The 18,738-nt window shown below is 41.5% G+C and overlaps 2 protein-coding genes across 5 annotated transcripts in view; one reads left to right on the top strand and one right to left on the bottom strand.

The window, feature by feature from the left end:
• LOC141050962 (uncharacterized) overlaps positions 1-18,738 on the top strand; it is a 359,750-nt gene that overhangs the window by 132,781 nt on the left and 208,231 nt on the right. The window lies entirely within an intron of this gene.
• The window catches only part of LOC141050945 (uncharacterized), a 66,805-nt gene that overhangs the window by 38,994 nt on the left and 9,073 nt on the right, over positions 1-18,738 (bottom strand). The window lies entirely within an intron of this gene.

Raw genomic sequence — 18,738 nt, 5'->3', positions numbered from 1 at the left:
ATGACTTGTGACTATCCATCTTCCTCTTAATTACATTCCAGAGGTTTTCAATGGGGTTCAGGTCTGGAGATTGGACTGCCCATGACAGGGATTTGATGTGGTGGTCCACACATTGATTGACCTAGCTGTGTGGCATGGCGCATTGTCCTGCTGGAAAAACCAGTCCTCAGAGTTTGGGGAACATTGTCTGAGGAGAAGGAATCAACTGTTTTCCAGGATAACCTTGTATGCAGCTTGATTCATACTTCCTTTGCAAAGATTAACCTGCCCAATTCCAGCCTTGCTGAAGCATCCCCAGATCATCACCGATTCTCCAACAAATTTCACAGTGGGTGCAAGACACTGTGGCTTGTACGCCTCTCCAGGTCTCCGTCTAACCATTAGATGACCAGGTGTTGGGCAAAGCTGAAAATTAGACTAATCAGAGAAGATTACCTTACTCTAGTCCTCTATGGTCCAATCCTTATGTATTTGGCAAACTTCAGCCTGGCTCTCCTTTGCTTCTCATTGATGAAAGGCTTTTTTCTAGCTTTACATGACTTGAGCCCTGCCTCTAGGAGCCTGTTACAAACTGTTCTTGCTGTGCACTTCACCCCAGCTGCCATTTGTCATTCATTTTGTAGGTCACTTGATGTCATCCTGTGGTTGCTGTGTGACATTCAAATAAGATGACGGTCATCCTGGTCAGTGGAGAGTCGTTTTCGCCCTCTGCCGGTCTGTAGCTTTGTTGTCCCCAAGATCTGCAGCCTGACCTTGTTGTAATTCTTGTTGTTATCCTCTCTTGCTGACAACTTTATCTTCCAAAAGGTAGGGGAGAATACAAGGGGAACTGCTACCTTGGATCTAATCCTTATAAACAGGGAGAAAATGGTTGAGGAGGTAAAAGTGGCTGGGACTCTAGGAGGTAGCGACCATGTTATTTTAGAATTTTGGATAACTAGAGGAGGAAGACCTGTGAAGACTCAGACGTCAAGGTTAGATTTCAGAAAGGCAGATTTTATGGGACTCAGAAAGAGAATTGTAGGGATCCAATGGCTGGATATCCTTAAAGACAAAGGAAGGATGGGAAATCTTAAAAAATGAAATTCTCAAAGCACAATTGTTAACAATTCCGAAAAGAGGGAAGAATAGGAAGCATTTAAGGAAACCAGGATGGATGAACACAGAACTTAAGCACATGCTAAAAAGGAAGAAACAAATGTTTACAAAATGGAAAGAGGGAGGCATATCTAAAGAAGAATATAATGCTTCACTGTCCTTTAACCTCCTTTTCCACACACTGTCTTGTGCTGCTATATGGACACAAATACCCGGCAGGGGACCTCTGAAAAATACGCCAGGGCGTCTATGTCCATGAGTAATGGTGAGACCGAACCATTTTTTAAATGAGCACTGATACACACGAGCACTATTATGTCTGTTTATGTGTTGCTTATGTGATGTCTCAGGTTTTAATGAATTATTAAAGGTTATGTTTTATTTTGAATGGGATTCCTCCAAGCTACTGACATTTAACCCCTGAGGGTTGTACATGTGGTATTAAGCATTCTTTGCCACAGCTGATCTTGTTGATATGTCAAAAGTAAAAGAAAAGTCAAAGATACTATAGGATTTTTACAGTATGAAAATGATGAAATAGTAAGCCAGGATGTTGAGAAGGCCGAACTTTTAAATTCCTATTTTGCATCTGTTTTCTCTCAGAAAGGAAATGTAACATCAACTGTTCTTCACTGTCCTACTAAGGGAATAGAAGAATCCAGGATATCTATAAACAGAAAGATAGTGAGGAAACACTTAGCTAACCTAAATGAATTCAAGTCTCCAGGTCCAGATGAATTACACCCCAGAGTACTGAAGGAGATAGCAGAAGAAATTTTTGAACCCCTCTCCATAATCTTTGAAAATTTGTGGAGAACAGGAGAAGTCGCAGAAGACTGGAGAAAAGCAAATGTTGTTCCTATCTTCAAAAAGGGGAAGAAGGTGGACCCAAGCAACTATAGGCCGGTGAGTCTGACTTCTATACTAGGAAAGATCTTTGAACAAATTATTAAACAACATGTATGTAAGTACCTAGATAAGAATGAAGTGATTAAACAGAGTCAGCATGGGTTTGTAACTAATAAGTCATGTCAGGCTAACTTAATTTCCTTCTATGACAGAATCACTGATTGGGTGGATCAGGGAAATGCTGTAGATATAGTATATGTCACGGTCCTGTTAGGGTCGGCATGCAGTCACCGCTGAGCAAGGACTCACCCACACTGCAGAGGGGCCCGGGGTCAGACACGGCTGGATAGTTCAGGCAAACAGGACCTGAAGAAGCTGAGGTCAGTGAACAGTGAAGGACCTACGGCCATGTGACTGAAAGGGGGCGGGGCTTAGCATCCTGCTGCCAGAGATAGGCAAAACACTATATAGGAATACTCAAAGTCAGACAAACCGGGTCATACACAGAGATAATAGTAAAGTACCAGGGATGAGACAGAACGGATAGTCAGGGACAGGCAGTGGTCAAAGCCTAACAGACATAGAAGGTACCAAGCAGTATCCAGAGAACAGGCCGAGTCGTACACCAGGCAAACAAGAACACAGCACAAACACACTTAGGGGTCAACACACTCTGCCAAGGGCGAAAGTATAACTGACGGGGATAGGAGGTTCCTGAGGCCATAAGAAGCCTTCCCAGGACCAGGGAGAGGCCACAATAATGGGCCCCAGGTGTGCAGGTAAGCCTGCACTGGGATCATAACCTTTGACCTCAGAAGTGCAAGTCATCAGCACTGGTTCCACACATTAACCCCACATGTGCGATTCAAACCCGCACTGAGATCATGACAGTATATCTTGACTTCAGCAAAGCATTTGACAAAGTATCTCACACAATTTAGTGATCGGACCCAAAGAGTGGTCGTAAATGGCTGCACATCCAGTTGAAAGAATGTCTCAAGTGGGGTACCACAGGTTTCTGTCCTGGGCCCTGTATTCTTGAACATCTTTATCAACGATTTAGATGAAGGAATTGAGGGTAAACTGACTAAATTTGCTGATTACACAAAGCTAGGTGGGATAGCTAATACTGGAGAAGAGAGAGAGAGGATTCAAAAAGACATAAATAAACTGGAGCAGTGGGCAGCAACTAACAGAATGGTTTTTAACAGGGAACAATGCAAAATACTACATCTGGGCAATAAAAATGAAAAAAGCATATACAGAATGGGAGGAATAGGGCTAAGCAACAGCACATGTGAAAAAGATTTGGGTATACTAATAGATCACAGACTGAATATGAGTCAACAGTGTGATGCAGCAGCAAAAAAGGCAAATGCAATTCTAGGATGTATTAACAGAAGCATACAGTCTAGATCACGTGAAGTCATTATTGCCCTCTACTCCTCTTTGGTCAGAACTCATCTGGAATACTGTGTCCAGTTTTGGGCGCCACATTTTAAAAAAGACATCAACAAAGTGGAGCAAGTTCAGAAAAGAGCGACCAGAATGGTGACCGGTCTGCAAACCCTGTCTTACGAGGAAAGGTTGCAGGATTTGGGAATGTTTAGCTTGCAAAAGAGAAGACTGAGAGGAGACTTAATAGCTGTCTACAAATATCTCAAGGGCTGTCACATTGTAGAAGGATCATCTTTATTCTCATTTGCACAAGGAAAGACTTGAAGCAATGGGATGAAACTGAATGGGCGGAGACACAGATTAGATATTAGAAAAAACTTTTTGACAGTCAGAGTGATCAATGAGTGGAACAGGCTGCCATGGGAGGTGGTGAGTTCTCCTTCAATAGAAGTCTTCAAACAGAGGCTGGACAGACATCTGTCTGGGATGATTTAGCAAGTCCTGCTTTGAGCAGGTGGTTGGACCAGAAGGCCCAGGAGGTCCCTTCCAACTCTACGATTCTATGATACGATGATTCTAATGTACTGCTGTCTTAGAAATTTTAAGGATGGAGGCAACATGACGCTCACTGTATCACTCTGCTAGTAAAGCCAGAATTGAGGCCTTCTTTTCCTCACTCAGTACTTTTCTTTTCATCTCCCTTGTCCTATTGCAAGAGGATTGTGAACACCACAGCAGGGTTTTTTATACTCTCTTTGCTAAATAAGATTTAGTTCAGGTGATCAACTAATCAGAATCACATTAAGTAGAATGAGGTGTCCTCTGGTTGGAATTCAACTGACACTGGAATGGAATGGCTGTCAGAAATGTAGAAAAGCTGATTTTTATAAAACTGTGCAGTGGTCTCTTAATTTTTGCCAGAGGTGTGTATATATATATATATATATATATATATATATATATATATATATATATATATACAGTGCCTTGCAAAAGTATTCGGCCCCCTGGAACTTTTCAACCTTTTCCCACATATGATGCTTCAAACATAAAGATACCAAATGTAAATTTTTGGTGAAGAATCAGCAAGTGGGACGCATTTGTGAAGTTGAACGAAATTTATTGGTTATTTTAAATTTTTGTGGAAATTCAAAAACTGAAAAGTGGGGCGTGCAGTTTTATTCGGCCCCATTAACTTAATACTTTGTTGCGCCACCTTTTGCTGTGATTACAGCTGCAAGTCACTTGGGGTATGTCTCTATCAGTTTTGTACATCGAGAGACTGAAATTCTTCCCATTCTTCCTTGGCAAGCAGCTCGAGCTCAGTGAGGTTTGATGAAGATCGTTTGTGAACAGCAGTTTTCAGCTCTTTCCACAGATTCTCGATTGAATTCAGGTCTGGACTTTGACTTGGCCATTCTAACACCTGGATACGTTTATTTGTGAACCATTCCATTGTAGATTTTGATTTATGTTTGAGATCATTGTCTTGTTGGAAGACAAATCTCCATCCCAGTCTCAGGTCTTTTGCAGACTCCAACAGGTTTTCTTCAAGAATGGTCCTGTATTTGGCTCCATCAATGTTCCCATCAATTTTAACCATCTTCCCTGTCCCTGCTGAAGAAAAGCAGGCCCAAACCATGATGCTGCCACCACCATGTTTGACAGTGGGGATGTGGTGTTTAGGGTGATGAGCTGTGTTGCCTTTACGCCAAACATATCGTTTGGCATTGTTACCAAGTTTGATTTTGGTTTTATCTGACCAGAGCACCTTCTTCCACATGTTTGATGTGTCTCCCAGGTGGCTTGTTGCAAACTTTAAACGACACTTTTTATGGATATCTTTGAGAAATGGCTTTCTTCTTGCCACTCTTCCATAAAGGCCAGATTTGTGCAGTGTACGACTGATTGTTGTCCTATGGACAGACTGTCCCACCTCAGCTGTAGATCTCTGCAGTTCATCCAGAGTGATCATGGGCCTCTTGGCTGCATCTCTGATCAGGCTTCTCCTTGTTTGAGATGAACGTTTGAAAGGGACGGCCGGGTCTTGGTAGATTTGCAGTGGTATGATACTCCTTCCATTTCAATATGATCACTTGCACAGTGCTCCTTGGGATGTTTAAAGTTTTGGAAATCATTTTGTATCCAAATCCGGCTTTAAACTTCTCCACAACAGTATCACGGACCTGCCTGTTGTGTTCCTTGGTCTTGATTATGCTCTCTGCGCGTCAAACAGAACCCTCAGACTATCACCGAGCAGGTGCACTTATACAGAGACTTGATTACATGCAGGTGGATTATATTTATCATCATTAGTCATTTAGGACAACATTGGATCATTCAGAGATCCACAATGAACTTCTGGAGTGAGTTTGCTGCACTGAATGTGAAGGGGCCGAATAATAATGCACGCCCCACTTTTCAGTTTTTGAATTTCCACAAAAATTTAAAATAACCAATAAATTTCGTTCAACTTCACAATTGTGTTCCACCTGTTGTTGATTCTTCACCAAAAATTTACATTTGGTATCTTTAAGCTTGAAGCATGATATGTGGGAAAAGGTTGAAAAGTTCCAGGGAGCCGAATACTTTCGCAAGGCACGGTGTATATATATATATATATATATATATATAAATATATATATATATATACATATATATTATATATAAGCAATATCTTTCAACAACTTGACCAGAAAATAAAACTAACACGGACACGGTCAAGGTGAATCGTGGGGGAAAAAAATACTCTCGCCCACGGTCCCGTGCGTGCTACCACAATAGAAGCACAAACCGTTGGATAGATGGATCTCTTGTCATTGCTCAGCTAGCTTTACATGCATAGACTCAGGACAGACTGTGGCCGCAAAAGGATGGGGTTTGAGTCGCCTCGGGAAGGACTTAGCCAGATGAAGCAGTTTTGTCTCATGCACTCTTGCTTGCTCCTGGAACCTGTGGTCAATACGGATAGCCAGGAAAATTAGGTAATCCAGAGTACCCATAATGTCTCAACCTGCCAGATCATCCTTGATCCTTTTGGACAATCTCTTTCAGAAGGTGACACGACCTGGCCCATCAAACATCTTGCAGAACGCTCCAGGAAGTCCTGCAGATAAGGGATTGAGCCATGGCATGGAGAGGCCATGCCATGGCTCAATCCCTTATCTGCAGGGATGGGATATTAAGAAGGCTACTTTGGCCAAATCGGAGGGGAACTGGTGAGTTGGCAGTTCAAAGTGCAGCGAATACTGGTTGATAAACCCTCGGAGTTGCTTCGGATTCTTGTCAAAAAGTGGTGGTGCAGAAAAGCGAAGTGAATGACTTGCTGACTGAATAGCCACTGCCGAGGTTGCCGCAGCTTGGACTGGAGTGATTGCAGCAGCCGACATCAGAGTATTTAAGCAGGTGTTTAAAGTAGATTTACCCTGCTGATCTCTTTGGCAGGTCGTCTCCTGAAATAACTCCAGAAGCGGAGGAGTATTGTAGTCAGCGGGTTCCATGGCTAGAGCAAACTGCCACGACTGGTGGCTGTGGAACCACTATGCCACGGACCGAGGAGAGCCTGGGGGGTGTATCTAAGAAACCACCTGGTTCTTCACTAGAGCCCCTGAGGGTGTGGTTAGATTTGAGCCACAGGCAGATGCCAGGTGCTACTCCAAGACAGTCCCCAGAGCTGAAGCAGCTGACCCCAAAGGGGCAGGGAATCAGGGATGGACTTGAATAGTCAGGCTGGCCAGGAACTGGCTAACAAGAGGAATGCATACTGTATGGCTGGCAAGGTGGAGAAGATGCTGGAAAAGGTACAGCCAGGGCAGGTTCAGGAACACAAGATAGACTCAGGTAAAGAATCGCAGATGCAAATTCAGACTGGACAGGAGAGGGTAAAGGTTCAAATGTGGAGAAGGCGGGTCAGGATCAGGACTAAATATAGGTGGTAAAAAATATGGTTGAAAATTAATTTTGTACACCACATTGGTAGAACTGCAGTTAATATATTGATTAATGTTAAATTCCAATGTGTTATCCTGATTATGGAATGTTTTTGTGAGTAATGCTTGTTTACACGTTCTACTTTTGTTGTTGCTGCATTTAAAAACAAAAAAACCTTTGTTTGTAACCAGGTTTTTTTCTTCATTTTGGAACAAATCATGCTGAAGGAAACAGCATTTCCAATTTTTTTTGCCTGTCTGGCTGCTATATTAACCCCACGTTCCAAAATTGATGCCAAAATTTGATCCTCGTATAGAATAGGGAGAAATGTATTAATTATATTTTTGATTCTACCAAATTGTGGACTGTATTGTAGACATACATCAGATTGTTGTAACTTATTAATAGCCCTTTTGTTCTGTGTTTTTGTGTTAATTGGTGTTACTAAATCATCTCATATTTTTTTTATCTACTATTCTCTGGGCTCTTTTTAGCATCCAATCAGGTTATTTGCGATAACTTAATTTCTGAGTTGACGATTCAAATTCTATCTCCATATTTTTATTGTCACTACAATTTCTCTTATGTTTGATGAATTCTCCTGCCAGAAGTGCCTTTACTGTGTGTTTGGGATGGCTACTTGCAGCATGCAGATCAGTATTGCCACTAAGAGGTTTACTCTGTGGTTTGGAAGAAATTATTTGTTCTTCTGACCCCTAAAGATCCAAATCCAAAAATAAAATACAATCCTGACTTTGTCTATGGGTAAATCTAATATTGTAGTTGTTGGAATTGAAGTAAATGATTAAATCTGGTATGGTAGACACATGGCCCCCCAAATTATGAGGATGTCATCGATATACCCACCATACCGACTAAATCATGTGAAATCATTACGCTCTGAAAAAATGAATTCTGATTCCCAAAAAGCCATGCCCAAGCGATGGGGAAAATTTAGCACCCATCGATACACCGGTTCTCTGCAAATAAAAATCTGAATATTTCCACAGCAGCTAAACACTTCATTACATACCATGCATGCAGTACTACATCATTCCAAGTTTGTGGCACAGAGCAGGTTAACAGATCTGTATGTGGAGGAGATATCAGATGGCATCTGCTCACACCAGAAGCTTTTTGGCTTTTATTATCTGGACACGAGAATGCCGAATGAGCTAAACAAGAGAAATGAAATAATGTTTCACTATTGAAGTAATGGGAATGGTTGTCATTCATTGTTTTTATTGTAACTTTTTCTCTCTATATGCATTTCATGTATGTGGATTTCCTTAGTTTTTTAATTCAATGGTATGTGGTGTGCAGGTGCATTAGTATTTTGGACCTTGAATTACGTCAGCTGATAAGCTATTCCTATGATTGGCTCCTGCACACTATATAACAGCTGTTGCCAGTAGATGTCTAGCTTTGATAAAGATTTGGTTGCAGATCGAAACGCATCATTTTAAGGCTATGTGCACACGTAGTGGAACTCTCACGGAAGTTACCGCGAGAATTCCGGACTCTATTTGGCGGGAAAATCGCATTTTCAATTCCCGCGATTTTCCCACGGAAAAACTAGCGTTTTGCAAACGCAAATAGCTTGCAGAATGCTAGCGTTTTCCAAGCGATCTGTAGCATCGCTTGGAGAACTGATTGACAGGTTGGTCACATAGTGTTTGACGAGTGTGACCAACTTTTTACTACTGATGCTGCCTATGCAGCATCAGTAGTAAAAGATAGGATGTAAAAAATAATTTAAAAAATATTGTTATTCTTACCATCCGGCATCCCGCGCAGCCTTCCCGCCTCTCTCCACGCTCCCGGTCCCAGTAATCCTTTGCGAGAATGACCGCGATGGCGTCCATTCTCGCGGGAACGCGATGTCTCGTGGAGTCATGGTCATTCGCGATGACAACGCGCCCCGATGTCATCACGAATGACCGCGAGACGTTGCGATCCCGTGAGAACGGACGCCATCGCGGTCATTCTCGCAAAGGATTACTGGGACCAGGAGCGTGGAGAATGGCAGGAAGGCTGCGCGGGACGCCAGAAGGTAAGAATAACAATATTTTTTATTTTAATTCTATTTTTTTACAGGGATATGGTACCCAGAGCCCGGAGGACAGTCTCCTCTCCTCCGGACCGTGGGTACCATCCGCAAATGTTCTGCTTACTTTTCGCATGGTGTGCACTCACATGCGGAAAGTAAGCAGAACAATGCATTCCTATGGGTGCGGGATCGCCGCGATTCCGCTAAATTAATGCGCATGCTGCGTTTTTTACCGCGAATCGATTCCACCGCGGAAAAAAGCGCAGCATTAGTACAGCATTGCGGAATCCCATAGGAATGGGATGCTTATTTTTCGCATTTTTGTGGCAAAATTGCGCGTTTAAAACCGCCGCGGAAACGCTAAAAAAAGCCTACGTGTGAACTCAGCCTTACCCCTTGAGTTCACACTGTATAGAGAGTTTTTCACCACTGCTATACTTTTTAACCAAGACCAATAAAGTTTGAAATTTTTAAGGACCTCGAACGTCACCATACTTTTTTCTTCAAACATCTCATCCCATCCAGACGATGTTCCGTGCACCTGCGAGTTTGGTCGGTGAGCTGGACGTGGTTCTAAACCACGTTAGTAGGACGGGTTAAAGAACGGGTTCAGACAGGATGGTCAGGATCAGGTTCAGGAAGCACAGATACAGGGACCTTACAACTAAGACGGCAGTGTACACACTAACCACTAAAGTTACTCAGGCACCTCCCTATCAGGGAGGGTAACTTAAGTATCTGATGCTATTTGCTAGGGACATTTCAGAAGCGGAGAATGCGCGCATGCCCTAAGCATGCTACCAGGAAACCTGAGCGCTGTGCGCAAGTCCTGCGAGGAAGCAGATGTAGCAGAGACCAAAGCAGAGCAGGTGAGTGAGTGAGAATATCAGCACCCCTGTTGGGAGAAGGAAGGGGGATCGTGCAGGTACGCTGGCACTGACATTACACACTGGTTGCGTATTGTTCAAACCGGATCTCATGTTCCTCCATTAACATTGGTCACGCTCAGTTACAGCGACTTTCAGATCATTTTTTCTTTTTTTATTGGATATGGCACTTAGTGACAGCCTTTTTAATTACACAGTGAACTGACACACGTTTTATCCTAACTGAAATGTGAATAAAACTCCAGAAATAAACACTTTTCTGTGATGGAGAGTGACTGAAATTTCCTGTGTCGGGGATGACCAGCTTAAAGGATCTGTTAACAGGTGAGTTACCAGAAGACCATCCATTTCTAATAAACTTCAGTATTTAAAAAAATAAATAAAATAAAAACAAGTCTAGTAGCTATTAAGTTTTTTTTAAGCCAGAAAGGTTCTGCAGACTCCATTTTTTGATCCAATTAAAAAAAAACGGATTGTAGTTAAATTAAAGACATTTAGGCTGTGTGCCCACGTAGCGATTTTTAAGCGTTTTTGCCGCGATTTTCGGCGCGAAAACGCTGCGAAAATGTTTAAAAATCATGTACAGAACGCCCCCCATGCATTCCTATGGCATTCCGCACATGCTGTGCTAATGCTGCGCTTTTTTCCGCGGCGGAATCGCATCACGGAAATAATCGCAGCATGCTCATTCTTGCTCATAGGAATGCATGAGAATCGCTGACTTCCCGCATGTGGCTATGCCCACCATGCGGGAAGTTAAGCGTCTCATGTGCGGTTGGTACCCACGGTGTGGAGGAGAGGAGACTGTCCTCCAGGCCCTGGGTACCATACCCCTGTAAAAAAAAAAGAATAAAAATAAAAAATCAGGGTATATTTACCTTCCGGCGTCTCGCGCTGCATTCCCGGCCTAAGCGTTCCCGGTAATGCCTTGCGGCATGGTCCAGTGATGACGTAGTCTCGCGTGACTCTAGCGGTCTCGCGAGATCGCTATAGCAATGCGAGACCAACATCATCACAGGTCTTGCAAGGCATTACTGGGAACGCTGTGGCCCGGGAATGCAGCGCGGGACACCGGAAGCTAAATATACCCCGATTTTTTTATTTTTTTTTAGCATTTTAACATCCTATCTTTTACTATTGATGCCGCATAGGCGGCCTCAATAGTAAAAACCTGGTCACACTTGTCAAACACTATGTTTGACGAGTGTGACCAACCTGTCAATCACTTTCCAAGCGATGCTTCAAATCGCTTGGAAAGTGCTTGAATATCGCACACGAAAATCGAGGCAAAATCGCGGTAAAATCGAGGTGAAATCGTGCGGAAAAAAACGCGCGATTTCTGGGAAGGAGTCCGGTTTTTCGTGTGCGTTTTAACACGCACCGTGGGCACATAGCCTTAAAGTCATTTCTATCGCCACTCAAATGAATAGATCCTAGCAGGAGTGGATTATAATAAGGACAATCTGGGCTACCCATGGCAAGATTGCCTTCATTATAGTATTTTTAGCACCAAATGCTGGTAGCCATTGGAAGCCATCCTTAGCATTTTACCCAAAGCTTTCTTTATGACTCAGCTGCAATTTTCTTACCTTACACTCTGCAAACACTCTTACTATTGCTCAGATTCATTATCTCTTGTACCATTGCAATTATCTACTAATCGCTCTCCTTCTTACCAAACTCTCCGCTCTATAATTCATCCTGAATGAAGCCAGGATCATACACACATGGTCAAAATTGTTGGTAATCCTCGTTTAATGACAGAAAAACCCACAATGGTCACAGAAATAACTTGACTCTGACAAAAGTAATAATAAATAAAAAATCTATGAAAATGAACAAATAAAAGTCAGACATTACTTTTCAACCATGCTTCCACAGAATTTTTAAAAAATAAAACTCACGAAATAGGCCTGGACAGAAATGATGGTAGCCTTAACTTAATATTTTGTTGCACAACCTTTTGAGGCAATCAAACGATTCCTGTAATTGTCAATGAGACTTCTGTACCTCTCGACATGTATTTTGGCCCACTCCTCAATAGCAAACTGCTCCAGTTGTCTTGTGTTTGAAGGATGTTTTCCCAGACGGCATGTTTCAGCTCTTTCTAAAGATGCTCAATAGGATTTAGGTCAGAGCTCATAGGAGACCACTTCAGAATTGTTTAATGTTTTCCTCTTAGCCATTTTTGGGTGTTTTTAGCTGTGTGTTTTGGGTCATTATCCTGTTGCAAGACCCATGACCTGCAACTGAGACCAAGCTTTCTGACACTGGGCAGCACATTTCTGTCTAGAATCTCGTGATAGTCTTGAGATTTCATTGTACCCTGCACAGATTCTAGACACCATGTGCCAGATGCAGCAAAGCAGCCCCAGAACATAAGAGAGCCTCCTCCATGTTTCACTGTAGGGAAAGTGTTCTTTTCTTGATATGCTTAATTTTTCCATTTGTGAACATAGAGCTGATGTGCCTTGCCAAAAAGTTCCAGTTTTTTCTCATCCGTCCATAAGACATTCTCCTAGAAGCTTCGTGGCTTGTCAACATATAGTTTGGCAAATTCCAGTCTGGCTTTTTTATGATTTTTTTTCAACAATGGTGTCCTCCTAGGTTGTCTCCCATAAAGTCCACTTTGGCTCATACAACTACGGATGGTGTGATCTGGCATTGATGTTCCTTGAGCTTAAAAGTTCACCTTTAAACTGTATAGAAGTTTTTCTGGGCTCTTTTGCTACTATTCTTATTATCCATCTCTTTGATTTGTCATCAATTTTTCTCCTGCGACCACGTCCAGTGAGGTTGGCTACAGTCCCATGGAGCTTAAATTTCTGAATAATATGTGCAACTGTAGTCACAGGAACATCAAGCTGCTTGGAGATGGTTTTATAACTTTTACCTTTAACATTTTTGTCTATAATTTTATTTTTAAACTCCTGAGACAACTCTTTCCTTCGCTTCCTCTGGTCCATGTTGAGTGTGATACACACCATGTCACCAAACAGCACAGTGAGTATCTGTAGCCCTCTATACAGGCCCACTCACTGATTCCAAGATTGTAAACACCTGTGATGCTAATTAGTGGACACATCTTGATTTAACATGTCCCTTTTGTCACATTATTTTCAGGGGTACCATCATTTCTGTCCAGGCCTATTTCATGAGTTTTATTTTTTTTAAATTCTGTGGAAGCATGGTTGAAAAGCAGTGTCTGACTTTCATTTGTTCATTTTCATAGATTTTTGATATATTATTACTTCTGTTAGATTCAAGTTATTTATGTGACTATTGTGGGTTTTCCTGTAATTAAACAAGGAGTACCAACAATTTTGACCACGTGTGTATTTCTGTCCAACCGCTACACCAAATCCTCTACCCTGTGGTAATCATTGCATTGGTTGCCCATCCGCTAAAGAGTACAATAAAAACTTATCCCTCTCCCACAAAGCTCATTACAGTTCTGCACCGCTCTACATCTCCTCCCTCACCTCCAACTGCCATCTCCAGGAGTTCTTTCACATTGCGCCAGTTCTCTGCAATGAACTAACAAGGACAAACAAGGACAGGTTAATTACCAATTTCAACAGTGTTAACCCCTTCCTGATATTTGACGTACTATCTCATCCATGTGCCCTGGGCCTTAATGACCATGGACGGGATAGTACATCATCGCGATCAGCTGCGCTCACGGGGGAGCGCAGCTGATCGCGGCCGGCTGTCAGCTGATTATCACAGCTGACACCCGGCACTATGTGCCAGGAGCAGTCACGGACAGCTCCCGGCACATTAGCCCCCAAAACACTGCGATCAAACATGATCGCAGTGTTCCGGGGTCATAGGGAAGAATCGCGCAGGGGGGCTCCCTGCGTGCTTCCCTGAGACCCTCGGAACAACGCGATGTGATGGCGTAGTTCCGAGGGCCTCCTCTCTGCAGGCCCCAGGATCCAAGATTGCCGCAGGGGCCTTCCGAGTCCTGCTGGAGGTGGCTTCTCAGTGCTTGCTGAGAGCAGGCACTCATAAGCCTCCTGCACTGCCTGTCAGATCGCTGATCTGACAGTGCAGTGCAAAGTGTCAGATCAGCGATCTGACACTATATAGTAATGTCACCACTGGGACAATGTAATAAAGTAAAAAAAAAACGTGTAAAAATAATTTTTGAAAGATTCCTAAATAATACATAGAAATATTCCCTAATAAATAGTTTTTTTTGTAAATAAAAAAACAATAAAAGTACACATATTTAGTATCGCCGTGTCCGTAACGACCCGCCCTATAAAACTGTCCCACTAGTTAACCCCTTTAGTGAACCCCTTCAAAAAGAAAAAAAACACGGCAAAAAACAATGCTTTATCATCATACCGCCGAACAAAAAGTGCAATAACACGCAATCAAAAATACGCATATAAATAAACATGGTACCGCTGAAAACGTCATCTTGTCCCGCAAAAAACGAGCAGCCATACAGTGTCATCAGTGAAAAAATAAGTTATAGCTCACAGAACAAAGCGATGCAAAAATAATTACTTTTTATATAAAATTGTGTTTATTGTATAAAAGTGCCAAAACATAAAAAAAGATATAAATGAGGTATCACTGTAATCATACTAATCCGAAGAATAAAACTGCTTTATCAACTTTACCACACGTGGAACGGTGTAAACGCACCCCCCAAAAGAAATTCATGAATTGCTGTTTTTTGTTCATTCTGTGTCCCAAAAATTGGAATAAAAAGCGATCAAAAAATGTCATGTGCCCAAAAATGGTACCAATAAAAATGTCAACTCGACTCGCAAAAAATAAGTCCTTACATGACTCTGTGGGTCAAAATATGGAAAAATTATAGATCTCAAAATGTGATGAAAAACTATTTTTTGCAATAAAAAGCGTCTTTTAGCGTGTGACAGCTGCCAAACATAAAGACCCACTATAAATAGTAAATCAAACCCCTCTTTATCACCCCCTTACTAAGGGAAAAAAAATAAAATGAAAAAAAAGTATTTATTTCCATTTTCCCATTAGGGTTAGGGCTAGGATTAGGGTTGGATTTAGGGTTAGGGGTGTGTTGTGGTTAGGTTTGGAGTTAAAATTGGGGGGTTTCCACTGTTCAGGCACATCAGGGGCTCTCCAAACGCGACATGTCGTCTGATCTCAATTCCAGCCAATTCTGCGTTGAAAAAGTCAAACGGTGCTCCTTCACTTCCAAGTGATGCCGTGTGCCCAAACAGTGGTTTACCCCCACATATGGGGTATCAGCCTACTCAGGACAAACTGCACAACAACTTTTGGGGTCCAATTTCTCATGTTACCCTTGGAAAAATAAAAAATTTGGGGCAAAAAGATCATTTTTGTGGAAAAGAATATGATTTTTTTAAATTTATGGCTCTACCTTATAAAATTCTGCGAAGCACTTGGGGGTTCAAAGTGGTCACCATACATCTAGATAAGTTCCTTGGGGGGTCTAGTTTCCAAAATGGGGTCACTTGTGGGAGGTTTCCACTGTTTAGCCACATCAGGAGCTCTCCAAACGTGAAATGACACCTGCAGACGATTCCATCAAAGTCTGCATTCCAAAACATCACTACTTCCCTTCTGAGCCCCAACGTGTGCCCATACAGTAGTTTTCTCCCACATGTGGGGTATCAGCATACTCAGGACAAATTGGACAACAACTTTTGGGGTCCAATATCTCCTGTTACCGTTGGGAAAATAAAAAAATTGGGGACTAAAAAAAGATGTTTGTGAAAAAATGATTTTTTTTATTTTCACGCCCGGGCATTATAAACTTCTGTGAAGCACTTGGGGTTCAAAGTGCTTACAACACATCTAGATAAGTTCCTTGGGGGGTCTAATTTCCAAAATGGGGTCACTTGTGGGAGGTTTCTACTGTTTAGACACATCAGGGGCTCTCCAAACGCGACATGACACACGCAGACCATTCCGTCAAAGTCTGCATTCCAATACATCACTACTTCCCTTCTGAGCCCAATGTGTGCCCATACAGCAGTTTTCTCCCACATATGGGATATCAACGTACTCAAGACAAATTGGACAACAACTTTTGGGGTCCAATTTCTCCTTTTACCCTTGGGAAAATAAAAAAATTGGGGACTAAAAAGATCATGTTTGTGGAAAAATATGATATTTTTATTTTCACGCCTGGGCGTTATAAATTTCTGTGAACCACTTGGGAGTTCAAAGAGCTCACCACACATCTAGATAAGTTCCTTGGGGGTCTAGTTTCCAAAGTGGGGTCACTTGTGGGGGTTTCCACTGTTCAGGCACATCAGGGGCTCTCCAAACTCGACATGGCGTCCGATCTCAATTCCAGCCAATTTTGCGTTGAAAATGTCAAACAGCGCTCCTTCCCTTCCGAGCTCTGCCATGCGTCCAAACAGTGGTTTACCCCCACATATGGGGTATCAGCGTACTCAGGACAAATTGCACAATAATGGTTGGGTCCTGTTTCCCTTGGGAAAATAAAAATTGGGGACTAAAAGATCATGTTTGTGGAAAAATGATTTTTTTTATTTTCACGCCCACACGTTATAATCTTCTGTGAAGCCCTTGGGGTTTCAAAGTTCTCACCACACATCTAGATAAGTTCCTTGGGGGGTCTAGTTTCCAAAATGGTGTCATTTGTGGGGGTTTCCACTGTTTAGGCACATCAGGGGCTCTCCAAACATGACCTAGCATCCAGTTAATTCTGCATTGAAAAAGGCAAACAGCACTCATTCCCTTCCGAGCTCTGCCATGTGCGCAAACAGTGGTTCCTTCCCACATATCAGGTATCAGCGTACTCAGGACAAATTGCACAATAACTTTTGGGATTCAATTTCTCCTGTTACCCTTGGTAAAATAAAAAAAAATTGGAGCTAAAGTAATTTTTTTGTGAAAAAAGTTAAATGTTCATTTGTTTAAACATTCAAAAACTTCCTGTGAAGAATCTGAAGGTTTAATAAACTTCTTGAATGTGGTTTTTGAGCAACTTGAGGGGTGCGGTTTTTAGAATAGTGTCACTTTTGGGTATTTTCTATCATATTGACCCCTCAAAGTGACTTCAAATGTGATGTGGTCCCTAAAAAAAAATTGTGTTGTAAAAATGAGAAATCACTGATCAACTTTTAACCCTTATAACTTCCTAAATAAAAAAAAAAAATTTTGTTCCAAAATTGTGCTGATGTAAAGTAAACATGTGGGAAATGTTACTTATTAAGTATTTTGTGTGCCGTATCTCTGTGATTTAAGGGCATGAAAATTTTCAAAATTTTTGCCAAATTTCTGTTTTTTTCCACAAATAAACGCAAGTTATATGAATGAAATTTTACCCCTATCATGAAGTACAATATGTCACGAGAAAACGATGTCAGATTCAGCGGGATCCATGGAAGCATTCCAGAGTTATTACCTCATAAAGGGACAGTGGTCAGAATTGTAAAAATTGGCCTGATCATTAACATGCAAACCACCCTTGGGGGTAAAGGGGTTAAGAGAAGCCTAAAAATATGTTTCTTTAGACTGGCCTATCACCTCACTTCACTAATCTAATTGATTCCATGTTCTTCCTTTCAAGCACTTTGTGTAGGTATTTTTAGACATACCGGTTGGTGATCGGTTCATGCAGAATTATTTGACTGCCATTATCTATTATATTCATGACTAGACCATACACAACACCACTTTTTTACCTTTTGTGTCACCCTTATTTCCTCTCAGACTACATGCTTACGAGCAGGATCCTCACTCTTCTTGGTAAGTGTTGTACTATACAGTATGTTCCTCTGTAATGTTTTATCTTGTTTGTACAAGTTCGCTCTGAAATGTAAAGTGTGTTGGCGCTATAGAAAAAAATATTATTATTGCTTTTTTATTTTTTTTAGGTTATCCAATAAAGGTATAGCCAACACTTTTCTCTTTTGTGGACATGAAAGTATTTACATAGAGTAAAAACATGAAAAGACAAACAGGCAGTGTACATTCAAGCAAATTACAGCCAAAAACCACTAATGTGTCCAAACACACAATTCAATGCTCCTTAGCACGAGTAGGCAAGAACAACAAATTACCAGTTTCAGTGACATTGGTGCCAAAGGGATGTATAAATCAAAGACTCAGGCACGGAATGATCCAATATTTCAAGCATATGAGAAAAGCGATTCTTTCTGCATGGGCAAATATTTCTGCTTTTGAAGCCTATTTCATGACAAATTGGTGCAACTAAAAAGGTCAGAGGAGGTCTAACAAATAAAGTTCCAAGTCAGGTTACGGTTCTTTGTTTGAATTCCAGTAGCTTTTTTGATAACAGATGTTTAATGGTAATTGCATACCTTTTTAATTACCGTTTAGTGCATTAAATTGATCTTCCTTTTTTTGTAGGATATGTGACTTTACATTGACTGTAAATAATATATTTTTTCTTTTGTATTACACAATTTGCCAAGTAAATTATTCAAAAAGAAAATGTCTCTCTCCATGAATTATCTGATGTATGGCAGGATTAAATGTGTAGGTAAAACTTTCCCTACATTCTGAACA

This window comes from Dendrobates tinctorius, unplaced genomic scaffold (genome assembly GCF_039654945.1).
Source record: "Dendrobates tinctorius isolate UK_male_01 unplaced genomic scaffold, ASM3965494v1 ptg000155l, whole genome shotgun sequence".
Lineage (NCBI taxonomy): Eukaryota > Metazoa > Chordata > Amphibia > Anura > Dendrobatidae > Dendrobates > Dendrobates tinctorius.
The sequence above is the reverse complement of the archived record's forward strand: the minus strand, read 5'-3'. Positions and strand labels throughout refer to the sequence as shown.